At 43.2% G+C, this 13,731-nt stretch overlaps 1 pseudogene; it reads left to right on the top strand.

Annotated features, from left to right (window-relative positions):
• The first annotated feature begins 63 nt into the window (after positions 1-63).
• Positions 64-13,731, top strand: part of LOC127913681 (probable E3 ubiquitin-protein ligase HERC3) — a 37,142-nt pseudogene continuing 23,474 nt past the window's right edge.

Raw genomic sequence — 13,731 nt, 5'->3', positions numbered from 1 at the left:
GTCATGCCCGCCACTAGATTCAATACCCACAAAGTCATAAACCCCGCCCTTTTCTGAAATGTCTCTTCATAAAATGTGATGTAACACCTTACCCTAACAGCACTGATAAACGTATGCCTAACGGAGTCATACATGAAGACCAAACTGCATTTTTGGGACAATTTTATGGCTGTGGAATCTGACTTTGTGGGTATAGAAGTATAAACCCAAAGTCACATGTTGAGTGACGAAGAGCATCAACCTACATCACAACTTCCTTGTTATTGTCGAAACGCCCAGCTAGTGGAATTCAGGAATGCATCTCTACAGGTAAAACACATGCTATTTTTTGCTTTAAATCACGTTGCTACGTTTTGTGCAATTGATTACAATTCTATATTTGAACGTTGAGTCTGTGAAATGCAGATAGATTCACTAGATTGGCTAAATATGGCAAGCTTGCTAGTATTCTGCGAAATGGACGCATTTGTAAATCTCGTTAAGCCCTACCCGTTAGCTGTCGTTTTTATCCGTATAGCTAGTTACCGACCGCTAGCGAATACGATGGAGTTGACACGATTGACTAGCTACTGTAACTATTTTACATAGTTATAGGCTATAGCTAACTATATACAGTAGCTATAGAGCCATATGGTGGTCACGTCCAGACGATATTGATGTACGCATAGAGCAATAGTTGGAATCTTACGTCAGCCAAAGTACATCCATCTGCTAGCGCAAGCTCGGAATCATCCCTTGCATATTCATTCATTGTCAATGTAACCCTCTTTCTGTCGTAACCATCACAACAACTATCATCATAAGGCCTCTATCTAGCAATAAGCCACATAGGTAACTATGACACATGCAGAATGAATGATGTGTATTGTCTGAGCATGACAGATTGTAAACTAAAAGTGCCATTTGACTTCTAAGGAAAGGAGGGGCCCATGTCTCCATGTTTAATACCCAAGAGGGCACCGAACCTTTAGAGCAGTTTCTCTCTGCCTTCACCTTGGCTAACTCTGTCCATAGCACGCACGTTGGGAGTGGATTGCGTTAAGGCAGGACAGTTTGGTGCTGCTTAAACAGGGATTACAGAGGCACTGGGTTTCTTTAAACAAGCTGGTGGTGCTTCCACCTTATCTTTTCACCGCTCACGTCACACACTCACACCCAGGGCCAGGCTCCATCCCCAGCAGAGTGTTTACCCAGCCTCACTTCATTTTAAAACATGATCTAACATATCAGATGATGAGTGCACTGTAAGGGCCAATGATGTGATCTTACTACCATCTGACACCCTACTTCTTCTCCTCCTCTCCCCTGTTTCTCCCTTCCAGACTTGTGATTTACACCAAGGGGAGAAGGCAGGGCCGCCTTCTAGCCTGAAGCTCTCCTCCTTCTTCCCCTCCTGTCTTTCACTCTCTCCTTCCCACTCTAAGCCATGATGCTGTGTTGGGGCAGTACTGTGGAGGGCCAGCTGGGTATCGGCGGAGCGGAGGACCCAGTGTACGAACCCCGGAGCTGCCAGGCATTCAATGGGCGTGGCCTGAAGGAGGTGGCGTGCGGTGGGCGCCATTCGCTATTCCTGTTGCGTGATGGGAGAGTGTACACGTGCGGCTCCAACCGCTGTGGGCAGCTGGGCCACGACAAGCCGGGGGACTCGCCAGGTAAGCTGCCAGTACCAGCCAATTAGCAATCTGCAGATGTTAGTTAACAAGCTAACCCTGTTTGATGTTTATTTGTGGTACAACCTGTGTTTGTTGATATTGTGGGTGGATTAAAAAATATACTATACTGAATGCCCAATCTAGTGGGATATTACATCTTATTGTACTTGGCTGCAACTCTAATGTGTAGCGCATGGAAATCTGCCAATGAGCAGATTTGTTCTCTACTGTTCTCTACTATAATGAAATGTTATACCTGTGTCACAACGTTTGTTTAGACCCCACCTCCTTAATACTACAGTAGCATTTAATCACTTTTGCAATGCAGACTATATGAATTCATGGTGGATTAGGTTCTATTTACTAAACAGAGGGATAATGCCTGGGAGGAAGGAGGTATGACAATCTTAAAGCTCATGTTATTTATGACATTTAGTGTGCGTCCCAATTGGCACCCTATTTCCTATAAAGTGCACTACTTCTACAGTGTAAAAGTAGTGCACTATAAAGGAAATAGGGAGCCATTTGGGATGAATCCTTACTGGTAGCTCACTGGCTCCTAGGCTAAGCCAGGAGAGTTGATAGGTTGGAGAAGCACTATTTCTAGGAATGTGTGTTGTCACTCACATGGCTGTTTAATTAGATCTCAGGCACCAATGATCTGCTCTGTTTGCATCATGTGGGGTGGACTGTGTGTGTGTGTGTGTGTGTGTGTGTGTGTAAGGGTCATATTTATGTTTAGCCATAAAACCATACACTTGACGACTGCTTCTGGAAACTATCACAAAACGTTGATTATTGTTGGAAGCACTCCCTTTGCCACCAGTCATTCTCAGAGCACCTTCTCATTTAATAGGCCTATTTATTATCCAGTTGGGCCGATAACACCAGCTTTACCATACGCATAGGCAAGGATACAGTTTTTTTTCTGTACTGAAAGTGATCAGTCTTAACTTAACAGTGGACTGACTAATGGACAAAATACTGAAATATTGTTTTTGAGTGAATTAGCCCTTTAAAGCGTCAATCCTTAGTTGAAACAATAACAAAGCAGTCACCCCACCTCTATTTTGGTACAAAATTATAGGCAGAGCAATGTATGAAAGGACTGACCATCCAACATATTGAACTTATAGTTTTAAGCATGTTTAGTCTATACAGTGTTTGTTTACATTTACAATGTTTGCAAACATTGGAATAAAACAAGCTAATATTTTGGGATCTGATGAGGGTTGACAGTTGCACAAAGCTCATGACTAATTTACAAGTTATATTTTTCAAGAATCAATGGGTAGGTCTATGTATAATTTACAGTCCAAAAATGGATGCAGCAACTGAAGATTGCCCGTTTTTAAGGTTTCAATGTTAAACAGAGCCAATCTGTTATTTTGTAAATAATCCATTATCAAAACAAGAAAAAAAATGTAATCCTTACTTTACCAGGTAAATTGACTGAGAACACATTCTCATTTACAGCAACGACTTGGGGAACAGTTACCGGGAGATGAATGAGCCAATTGGAAGCAGGGAATGATTAGGTGGTCATGAAGGTATGAGGGCCAGATTGGGAATTTAGCCAGGACACCAGGGTTAACACCCCTACTCTTACGATAAATGCCATGGGATCTTTAGTAACCACAGAGAGTCAGGAAACCCGTTTACCATTCCACCCGAAAGACGGCACTCTACACAGGGCAATATCCCCAATCGCTGCCCTGGGACATTGGGATATTTTGAGCAGAGGAAAGAGGGCCTCTTACTGGCCCTCCAACACCACTTCCAGCAGCATCTGGTCTCCCATCCAGGACCAACCCTGCTTAACTGCTTAGCTTCAGATGCAAGCCAGCAGTGAGATGCAGGGTGGTGTGCTGCTGGCATATAAGACTCTGAGACTCAATGCCCTATAATAGTATATTTCTGATACACAGGTAGTTTGTATGACGCTGCAGTACAATACTGTATGCTGTGAAATATCTTTCTCCTTTCATCTTATGAGTGGTTTCTACTGTGCTGTGCGTGCCTGCATTCCTATGAAGCTGCTGCTCACAGCTATATCGCATGGAAACCACCACCACCCAACCACTCTCGAGGCTACATGGTCGGCCACACAGATTTGTGTACAGGAACTGAGGCACGGCAGGAGGAGACTTGTTGGGGTGCATTATTTAGTCATCACACACGTGTTCTTGACTTCCAATTCTCAGGCGATATTTAACTATAATTATATCTGCTAAAGTGCTGAGGTAAAATGTATAATGTTAAGGTACATAATTTTTAAGATAGAAATTAAATAATTGAATTTGAAAGCAGTATTTGAGTATTTTTCTCCAAGAGTGATTGAAAATATTAAGTAATGACTGACATTAACCCCTGTTTATTTCGCATTAATTTCTTCCTAACATGCCTTCATGATAAGTGAAAATGAAATGTGGAGCTAGATAGTTAGAAAGCACTGGGACATTCCAGAAGATGGTTGGTCAGATAGTTTATCCACACTAAATACTTCAAGTGGGTTTGGTCTCTAAGGCTTTCTGACAAAGGCCTAGCATAACATTCTAGAATGCTCAGACTAGAAGATACATTGAGAAAAGATACTTCATTTTCTCATCCACAGTATTGTCTAAGATGCACCAGTCCTAAAACGGGTACAGGTGTAAGATCTTAATTTGACCAGTTTCTCACAGCAGGAAAATAATCCTGCAGCAACCGGAAATGTGAATTATTGTGTGGGTTATAATTAATGGCCGTTTTTTGTAGAGGTTGATACATTTTTAGGGCAAATAAAGTCAGACATTTTAAAGTGTAAATTATAAACTTTAGAAGCCTTTTTAATCCTTGAATAGACTACAGGTTTGTGTTTCCTGCTATGTAGGACATTTCCTGAAACAACCGGGTGATCAAATTAAGATTGTGCATTTGTAGATGTGGATCGTTCATTCTAAATACTAGTCTTTCTAGAGAGCCTGGCTAAAGTCTGTCATACCCTCCCCTCCCTCCCTCCCTCCCCAATCCTCCCTCCCCCTTCATCCCTCCTCCTTACCCTCTAGAACTGGTGGTGGCCCTGGACACTCAGAAGATAGGGGTGGTATCGTGCGGCCAGGCCCATTCCATGGCGCTGAATGAGCAGGGCCAGGTGTTTGCCTGGGGGGCCGGTGGAGGGGGCCAGCTGGGACTGGGGACCGCTGAGGAGACCGTCCCAATCCCCAGGTGACCCAGCATGCTAGAACATACATTATTGAAGCTTTGCTGAGGAATAGCCTACTGGAAGAGGTACATGAAAACCAATGGAATTGTGAGAACTGCATGTGATGGCTAAATGCTACGGGCATAGACTTAAAAAAAAAAAAACCAGACCCGCAACATAGCGAGACTTCCAGGAATGCTTACGAAACAGACCAGGTTGGGTTTGAGAAGTCAATGAGAGAAGTGAAAAATTCTTGGTGGTTAATTTTCTCGAAATCTAAATGCACAACCTGAGATGCTAGCCAATGTCTTCAGTAGTTAAACATGTTATTACTCAAACCTCGTGAAAATGCCAAACTGACGTTTGATTTTCATCAAAAACAACTTTGTCGGAAGGAGTGCCTTTGATTTGACGGCCTGCACATGCACAGTTCGGGCGCTAGATGACCGTTCGACCCGATGACAGGTTTCTGCGCATGCGCTTAGCTAGCCAACGTCTCCATGACATCACCTACAGTGTCATCGGTGATTTCTATTTAAGAAGCAGTTTCTTCATACTGTACCTTGCTGGGAGGGTTACAAAGACTACAACACGTATGGTGTTCTAGATGTTAACTATACAGGGATTGTAAAGCTAACTGTACATTGCATGTAGTTGGTTAAAATCTGCCAAATACTGCATAGTTGTTCAGGCATTGGCCTTGCAACTCAATGCATCTCCTGTATTTCTCAGGCTGATCAAGAAGCTGTGCGAGCATCGCATCTCTCAAATAATGTGTGGCAACAAGCACTGCATCGCACTCTCTAAAGGTGAGAATGAAGCCAACAGCAACACCTCACACTACCACTGATACTGTAGCGCTACACACCAAAGTTACATGCTTAACAGCTCATGCTAGGCTAATGCTAGGTTAATGCCAGGCTAATGCTAGGCTAACCCCCTATTTTCTCTCCCAGACGGTCAGCTGTTCACGTGGGGCCAGAACTCGAGCGGTCAGCTGGGTTTGGGGAAGGGAGAGCCCAGCACCTTGTCTCCCCAGCCCCTCAAGTCTTTGTCAGGTATCCCCCTGGCTCAGATCACCGCTGGGGGAGACCACAGCTTCGCCCTGTCACTCTCTGGAGCCGTGTTCGGCTGGGGCAAGAACGGCGCCGGACAGCTGGGGTTAAATGACAAACAGGGTAGGCTAACTAACTTATACGTCGATGAGACATACGAGAGAAGTAATGCACCCCAATAGACTGATGAAGCCTGTTGGACTACAGACCCATTGCTATATGGGTCCAAATGCCCAATCGTTTCTCCGATTAAATGAATGATGGCTTGTAAGCAGTTTATAAGCAGACCTTCATATAAAGCAATGTGATGTTCTGAAGGTAACATGGAATATGTGCGCGTATGTTTTATTTCCTTTCTACAGACCGGTCTGTCCCTTGCCACATCAAGTTCCTCAGATCCCAAAAAGTGGTTTATATCAGCTGTGAGACGAGCATACAGCTGCCCTCACCAAGGTGAGGAACACAACTGTCCTCCTGCGTATCTGTCTGTTATGTGTTTATAGTCTTCAGATGATGGTGGGTTTTGAGAAAGCACAGTACTGAAAAAGGACCTGCTGTCTCGTAAAACCTTTAATCCATGAATGTGTTCATGCCTTTGAAGAATTCTCATGTTTGTTTTGGAGGGTGAGGAATATGCATGTGGAATTGTATCGAGCTATGACAGACTGTCCTTGAGCATTCCTTTTCACATCCTTTATTGTAATTGAAGCCTCGCTCTGTGTTTGGTTGACAGGATGGGGGTTTGTTTACGTTTGGGGACGGTTCTCGTGGTCAACTGGGTCATGACTCCACCAACAACGAGCCTCTACCCAGACAGGTGCAGGAGCTGATGGGCAGCGAGGTTTCCCAGATTGCCTGTGGCAGGTACTGCACAACGTAGCCTGGTCAGCGTAGCATAACCTAGCAAAGCATAGCCTAGCAAAGCATAGCTTAGTATAGCATAGCAGTATAATAGAGTACAGTACAGGTTTACATCAGGTAAGTTATGGTATGACTACTTGCCTTCTCTGTCCTAGATTCCTCATACTCTCTTTCTATCCTCTCCGTCTGGGTTTCAGACACCACACCCTGGCGTTTGTGCCTTCCTCCGGTCTGGTGTATGCTTTCGGTTGTAACACCAATGGTCAGCTGGGCACCGGGACACGAGGTGACATCAAAAGCCCACTTCCTGTCAAAAGCAGCCTCACAGGAAGGCTCACAGGAAGTCCTCGTCATATGTCAGGTAACTGGATGACTCCAGTTGGGAAGAAGAGAATGTAGGAAATGAGGCAAGGCAAGGCAGAATCAGGGAGCTGTTGCTTGAGGAAAATGTCCGGCCTGTTGTAGGAGCAAGTCAGAATAGACAAGAGAACGCATAGGACGTTAAATGGAACAGGCACACGAGTGCAAGGACTTGTTCAGATACATCCACAGCTTATTCAGTGATTCATATAATGTACTGTATATAAAACTATGACTGTAGGGAGAAAGATCACTAGATCACTATAATTTCCACATTAACCATGCGTATTAAAAGACTATGAATGGGATAAATTCAATGTTCAAAGAATGAAATAGTATCAAAATATCCCCATGTGGTAAAATGTTTGCCATTATTTCAGCAACACGGATGTTTCTAGAGTGAACTGTATTAGGTTGTGAGTGAGTTCGAGGTCTATGAAACAGGATTCTCAGTGTTTAACACACTGATTGATGGTGTTTAACACACTGATTGATGGTGTTTGAGGTGAATTGCTTAGCTTGTATTGCTTTCCTGCCATCTAGTGGACTAAATCAAAATCTAGGGAGCTTCTCGGTGTAGGGCAGCGTTCCCAAACTGGGGAACCCAGGGTGCACATTTAGTTTTTTTGCCTTAGCATTACACAGCTGGTTCAAATAATCAACGCGTCATCAAGCTTTGGTTCTTTGAATCAGCTGTGTACTAAACAAAACATGCACCTTTTGGAGTTTGGAAAATGCTTGTGTAGGGCGAAGATACCCCTAGACACTGATCTTGGATTAGCATTTTTCCCCACTAATAGTTAAGATTAGAATTGGGGGAGGGAAGCTGATCCTTGATCTCTCTCTCAAGGGAAACTTCACTCAGGAGCTATTTCCTATAAGCATAAACTGTTCCCGTAAGTCACCACAATGCTGTTGAGCTAGCCGATTTTTAAACCAACAGTCAGTAACTCTTCCCTCTCCTTTCCTCTTTCTAGGGCCTGATCATTATGCCATTACAAAAATCAACTGTGGAGGGGACCATAACTTCCTATTGTACTCCGATGAAAAGGTAAAGGACTTCACATAATCGTTTCTCAGCTTTTGGTCGTTAACTGATGTAATAGTACAGGCACCGTATTCATAAAGCATCTCAGAATTGGAATGATATAGGATCAGTTTAGCCTTTTCGATCATAATGAATAAGATCACATGCACAGGGGGGCCCTGATCTTAGATCAGCTCTCTTACTCTGAGACGCTTTATGCCCAGACATTGAATTGAAAGACATAGAATTTTCTCTTTCAGGGATGGGAAGAATATGCTTTAGACCAGGGTTCTCCACCCTGTTCCTGAAGAGCTACCCTCCTTTAGGTTGTTTATCCAACCCCAGTTGGAACTAACCTGGTTCAGCTTGTCAACCATTTCATTATTAGAATCAGGTGCACTAGATTAGGGTTTTAGTAAAAACCTACAGGACGGTAGCTCTTCAGGAACATGGTTAGAGAGCTCTGCTATAGACCTAGTAGTGAGGAAGGATGCTGATGTGTTTTCATTAAGTGAGCCAGTTCTAGTTTTCTGCCACTAAGTGGAGCTGTTGCTACAGTTATTGACCAGCTAGAATGTCTGGATGAATGTGCACCTGTTCACTTCCCTTCACTGGTTCGAAAGAAAAGACTGGTGTAATAAATATGGTGGAAACTCCCTCTAGCCGATGCCTCCACCAATCCAGTGCTTTTAGATTGGTGGGAAGTAGTGAATGAGATATTACTGTGATGCACCCCAAGTAGCCTACATCTGTCTACAACGGATATCCTCCTGTTGATTGCCAGGAATGTAACTTGATAACACCAACACACAGATAGACACTCTCTACAATGTACTTGGACCTCTCAGAGTATTTATTTTATCTGCAAGTGGGAAAGGAATGAACCCAAAACACACGTCTCTGGATAGCCTTGTAATGTCTACAGTGGAAGCGCTATCGAGAATATCGTTGCTAAATGTGGCCGACTAGCTGATGTGCTACGTTACCTTGACTCCCCCTGACCCCCTTCTCTCCTCTACAGAGTTCCACCCCTCCTGAAGACTTCCGTCACTAACATCAGTAGAAGCATCTCTTTGATAAATGATGCCAGTTTGAATACGTGGAGGATGAAACTCCTAGACAACACAGATTCCACTATCACCAAGTAAGTCAGTGATACGAGTTATTTGTAGATTCGATTTGTCTTGAAAATATTTTTTTGTGAACAATTGTTTATCGTTTCCTATGCGGAGAATGACACTTCTTTTAGCAGGACGATGATCCTGTGGTGACCCTTTTTGGCTTCAGCAGCTGGAAGCTCTATACCACTCTGAAGACTGGTATCTGGTTGATCTTGTTTCAATTGATTGATATAATTTCCTGCATTTATGTCTTGGTCTCCCTCTGCTTTTAGTGACGTCATTCTCCTGCTGTCTTCCACCGCCTGTTGGAACGCCAGCTTCCTGGATGAGAGGTGAGCATTCATCGACAGCCTATCCTGTTCATTCACCTGTTTGGAAGGAGACCATGAAAGGAAGCCATGAGTATTGAGTCACACCCGGTGTCTCTCTCTTATGTCTTGTGGGAAAAGGCCGAGCGTTCACAGAGGACAAAATCATGTCCTTAATGTCCTTGTCCGACCAACACTCATTCCCATCATGTGGCTACAATTCAGAACTGCTGACCTTAGGGGAAGAGACTCCAGGGAAATACTCCTATCTAGACACACTGTACAGACATACAGAGATTCCATTAGAGATCCGTGCGGAGATAAAGCGCAGATGGCGTGTATGAGGGAGGGGTGGCCATTTTGTGCTGATTCTCCGCCAGATGCCTATCACTTCATGGGAACGACCCTAGTTCCGAGCCCATCAGCGTAATGGTGTCCTCTAGACTAGAGAAGACCAATAAGCACCTTACTGTATGTCCTGCCCTCTCTGCTAAAGCAGCCTGTCCTAAAACCTACTGGATTTAACAGTTATATAAAACACTGACAGGTTTAGCCATTAGCTCAACCGAGAGGGAGAGAAACTGACAATGTGTTGCTGGTAGTATGTTATGTTCTCAATCGCACATCTGTTATTGTTTGTAGAGGTCAATCATTTGTGATGGCATCATGTGGGCCGCCCAAGAACGTCTGCACAGTGTTCCTAAAACGAATTGTCTCAATTTGGACCCTTAGAGTATGAAACACACACACACACACGGCATGCCACAAAGCTGCCTGATTCCGGTGGGTACAGAAGCACTGTTCCCTAGCTAGCATAACGCCTCTCTACTTGTTAGTGCTTATCGTTCTGGTCGGAGTCTCTGTTTACCAAACAGTCACACAAAGCCAAATCTGGTTTATTATGGCTGAATTATTATAATTTTTTTATCAATATCTGGAGGTTGTCTGTAAATAGTCGCTGTCCTTCATGCCTTTGAGTTTTCTGGGCTTTGTAGTGTTTCTCTCTCTCTCACACACAACACCCCTGGAAGAGTTCACAAGATAAAGCAGTGAATGTGGTTTGGAATGGATTTAAATACATGGAGGCTCTGACTAGACTTAATATATGGTCCCTGTTCATCCCTAGGTGTGTGTGTATGTGTGTTTCTGTTTAGGTCTTAGATCTTTATACCCTGCAGTGAGCTCACACAACTGCCACGTGCCCAGTTAGAACAGAAGCTAGAGACTCTATCTAACCCAGAGGAACGTGTTGTGTGTTCTATTCATCAATGGTTCTACACAAATTCATGGATTTAGTCCAGCCATTTATTTATGTCTCTGCTGATGAGTGTTTAAAGGGATGTTCTGTATTTTGAGCGGAACTTCCATTTTAAGCGCCACAGTTAAAACTGATGAAAAGTCTGGGTAGTTTATCATGGGTTTTTCTGTTTGGTAATTTTAGGGGGGGGGGGTTTGGTCTTAAAGGCTATTTTGTTCTTTGTTTGTTCCCCCAGTGATGACAGCCATTTTAAGACCAACCCTAAAGTCCCTGGCATCGATCTCAACTCAGTCCGCCTGCTGTTTGAGACACTCAGTAAACCGCCCTTCGCCAGACTATTGGAGCAGGTAACGACTCTTGTGTACCATGTCTTATCCCAATACCTGAAAGCGGGACTCTCCCTATGCTCAAAAACCAGGGTATGCATAGTTAAAGTGGCCTCCTTCCATCATCTGTACTGATATGAAAACACAGTGAAAAGCAATATGAAGGGAGACCACTGGGTTTCAGGTCTTTGGTTCATTCACATAGGAGCAGGTGAAGGAAAGGAGATGAGGAGAAAACACTTTAGGCACTAAAGGTACACTATGTAGAAATCGCTCAGCCATTTCCTGATTTGTAAAATTCAAATAGTTTGCATGATTTCAGTTTACGTGACACAACAAGCAAGTATAGTGTAGGTAATCATTGTACCATCTAAACCGCTGTGAAATATATTTTCCATAACCACAAATATTGGTATTTTCAGATTTTTGAAGCTTGAAATACCGAAAGTAAAAGATGCAAAAACTCAACTTAAAAACGGAAAGCATAGAAATAGTGCACATAGATCTACCGCTTCTTAACTTGCTTACAATGACAGTTCTCACATTTTACATGTACTTTTGGTTGGGCCGCCCAAAAAGTGACATATTGCAGCTTTAAAGATGGTATCTGCATGGGGAAGCAGCGCCACTGGCCACCCCACCACCGTTGTTGTTTTTGTTGAGCTGAGGAGTGTCGCGCTGCATGAGAAAAAAAGAAGTACATGTGCTCTTCTATTGCTCGTGCAGTCTGCATGGGAAAAAACTGTTGTTTGCAGTAACTTGTAATATAGCAAACGGATGTGGCTGTTTCACCATTAAATATTCTAGATTTAATTGAGATGTACCCCGGGTTTTGACTATCAAGCTACTTGGTTCTATCCATCTACTCATAAACGTGTTATAGCTGAGGCCGGTAGATTTGAACTGAGCGAAATAATGGCATTTACAAATCCCCTTTACAGGGTCATTGTCAGGGTCATTGTCATGGCAACCCTATCATACAGAGTCATGGTTTATGTTTTGACTCAAATGCAATATTTTAGTCCAAGGACACAAAACCTTGTCTGTCTGTCAACATACTGACTCAGATCTCTACTTTAATAATAAAAAAATTGAATGCAATAGACGTGTCACTTTAAACAATGGCACTTTATATAATGTTTACATACCCTATATTACTCATCTCATATGTATATACTGTACTCTATACCATCTACTGCATCTTGCCTATGCCGTTCGGCCATTACTCATCCATATATTTGTATGTACATATTCTTATTCATTCCTTTACATTTGTGTGTACAAAGTAGTTGTTGTGAAATTGTTAGATTACTTGTTAGATATTACTGCACGGTCGGAACTAGAAGCACAAGCTTCAAAAGGGTTTTTCAGCTGTCCCATAGGATAACCCTTTTTGGTTCCAGGTAGAACCCTTTGGTTCCATGTAGATTCACCTGTGAAAAGGGTTCTACATGGAACTCAAAAGGGTTATACCAGGAACCAAAAAGGGTTCTCCTATGGGGACAGCCGAAGAATCCTTTAAGGTTCTAGATGGCATCTTTTTTTTCTAGGAGTGTATGGCGTGGATCCTGTTAGACCTAGCCAGCAGCACTTTGGACTGAGATATGTAGTAGAGTAAAATAGGGGTGTTCAGGGTACACCGCCCCCTACGCTTTGTTTTGATGGCTGGAGAGTATCATAGGCCACGGCATTGAATTCCCATGCCACATATGAACTATGTCCCCGTTTGACTTCTGAAATGGTACAGCACACGTTACGCATCATCTCAGTAAGATCAACACATACTCTGCTGGGTTTTGATGGTTTCACGCAGAATGCCTACTGGACTGAGGTCATGAGGTTCAGAGCTAGCTAGCCCACTAATATGTTAGGGATTTTGGGGCTTCTCAATCTAACTTGATTTATTGTGTTCTATAAAGATCAGGCAGCATTAGCAACCAGCCAACCACAGGAGGCCTCTCCCAAAACATTTTCCAGTGATGTTTTTGGCCCCTTTGCCGAGTCCAGCTAATCCTTTAGATTTTGTAAAAAGCTATCCTTGTTCCGACATTTAAAAATATATATATATATATTGTATCATTTTGGTACAGTATTGCAATGTTGAAAATACATTTTTTAGTCAATATCAAGTATTCCAATTCTTCACCCTTAGTCAGTCATAGTTTACATTTATAAAACTTCAGGTACTCTACTTAACTCATATCATAATATACTCATTTAGTTACATCTGCGTTAGCAAATGAAAATAACAAGCATTGTGATGTACAGTGAACCAGTTGTACGGACAGCTGTTAGGTGATATTTTGATGGATGATTTTAAAGTGATGTATCCATCTCTCTCTCTCTCCCTCCATCCATGTGTCTCTGTCCTGCCAGGCCACTAAGAGTTTTGAGAGCCTGCTGATCCCCCAGCTGCCCTGCTCTCCCCTGACGTTGAGGCCATGAGGATCTACCTGATCCTGTCGGAGTGTCCCGCCCTACACGACTCCAAAACTACATCACCCTCACCATCCCCTAGCCATGGCCATACTCCGCCTGGATGCCAACCCCAGCAAAGTGCTTGGTAGGGGGCAATATAG

This window comes from Oncorhynchus keta, chromosome 29, assembly GCF_023373465.1.
Source record: "Oncorhynchus keta strain PuntledgeMale-10-30-2019 chromosome 29, Oket_V2, whole genome shotgun sequence".
NCBI lineage: Eukaryota > Metazoa > Chordata > Actinopteri > Salmoniformes > Salmonidae > Oncorhynchus > Oncorhynchus keta.
This window is presented reverse-complemented; position numbering and strand designations above follow the sequence as displayed.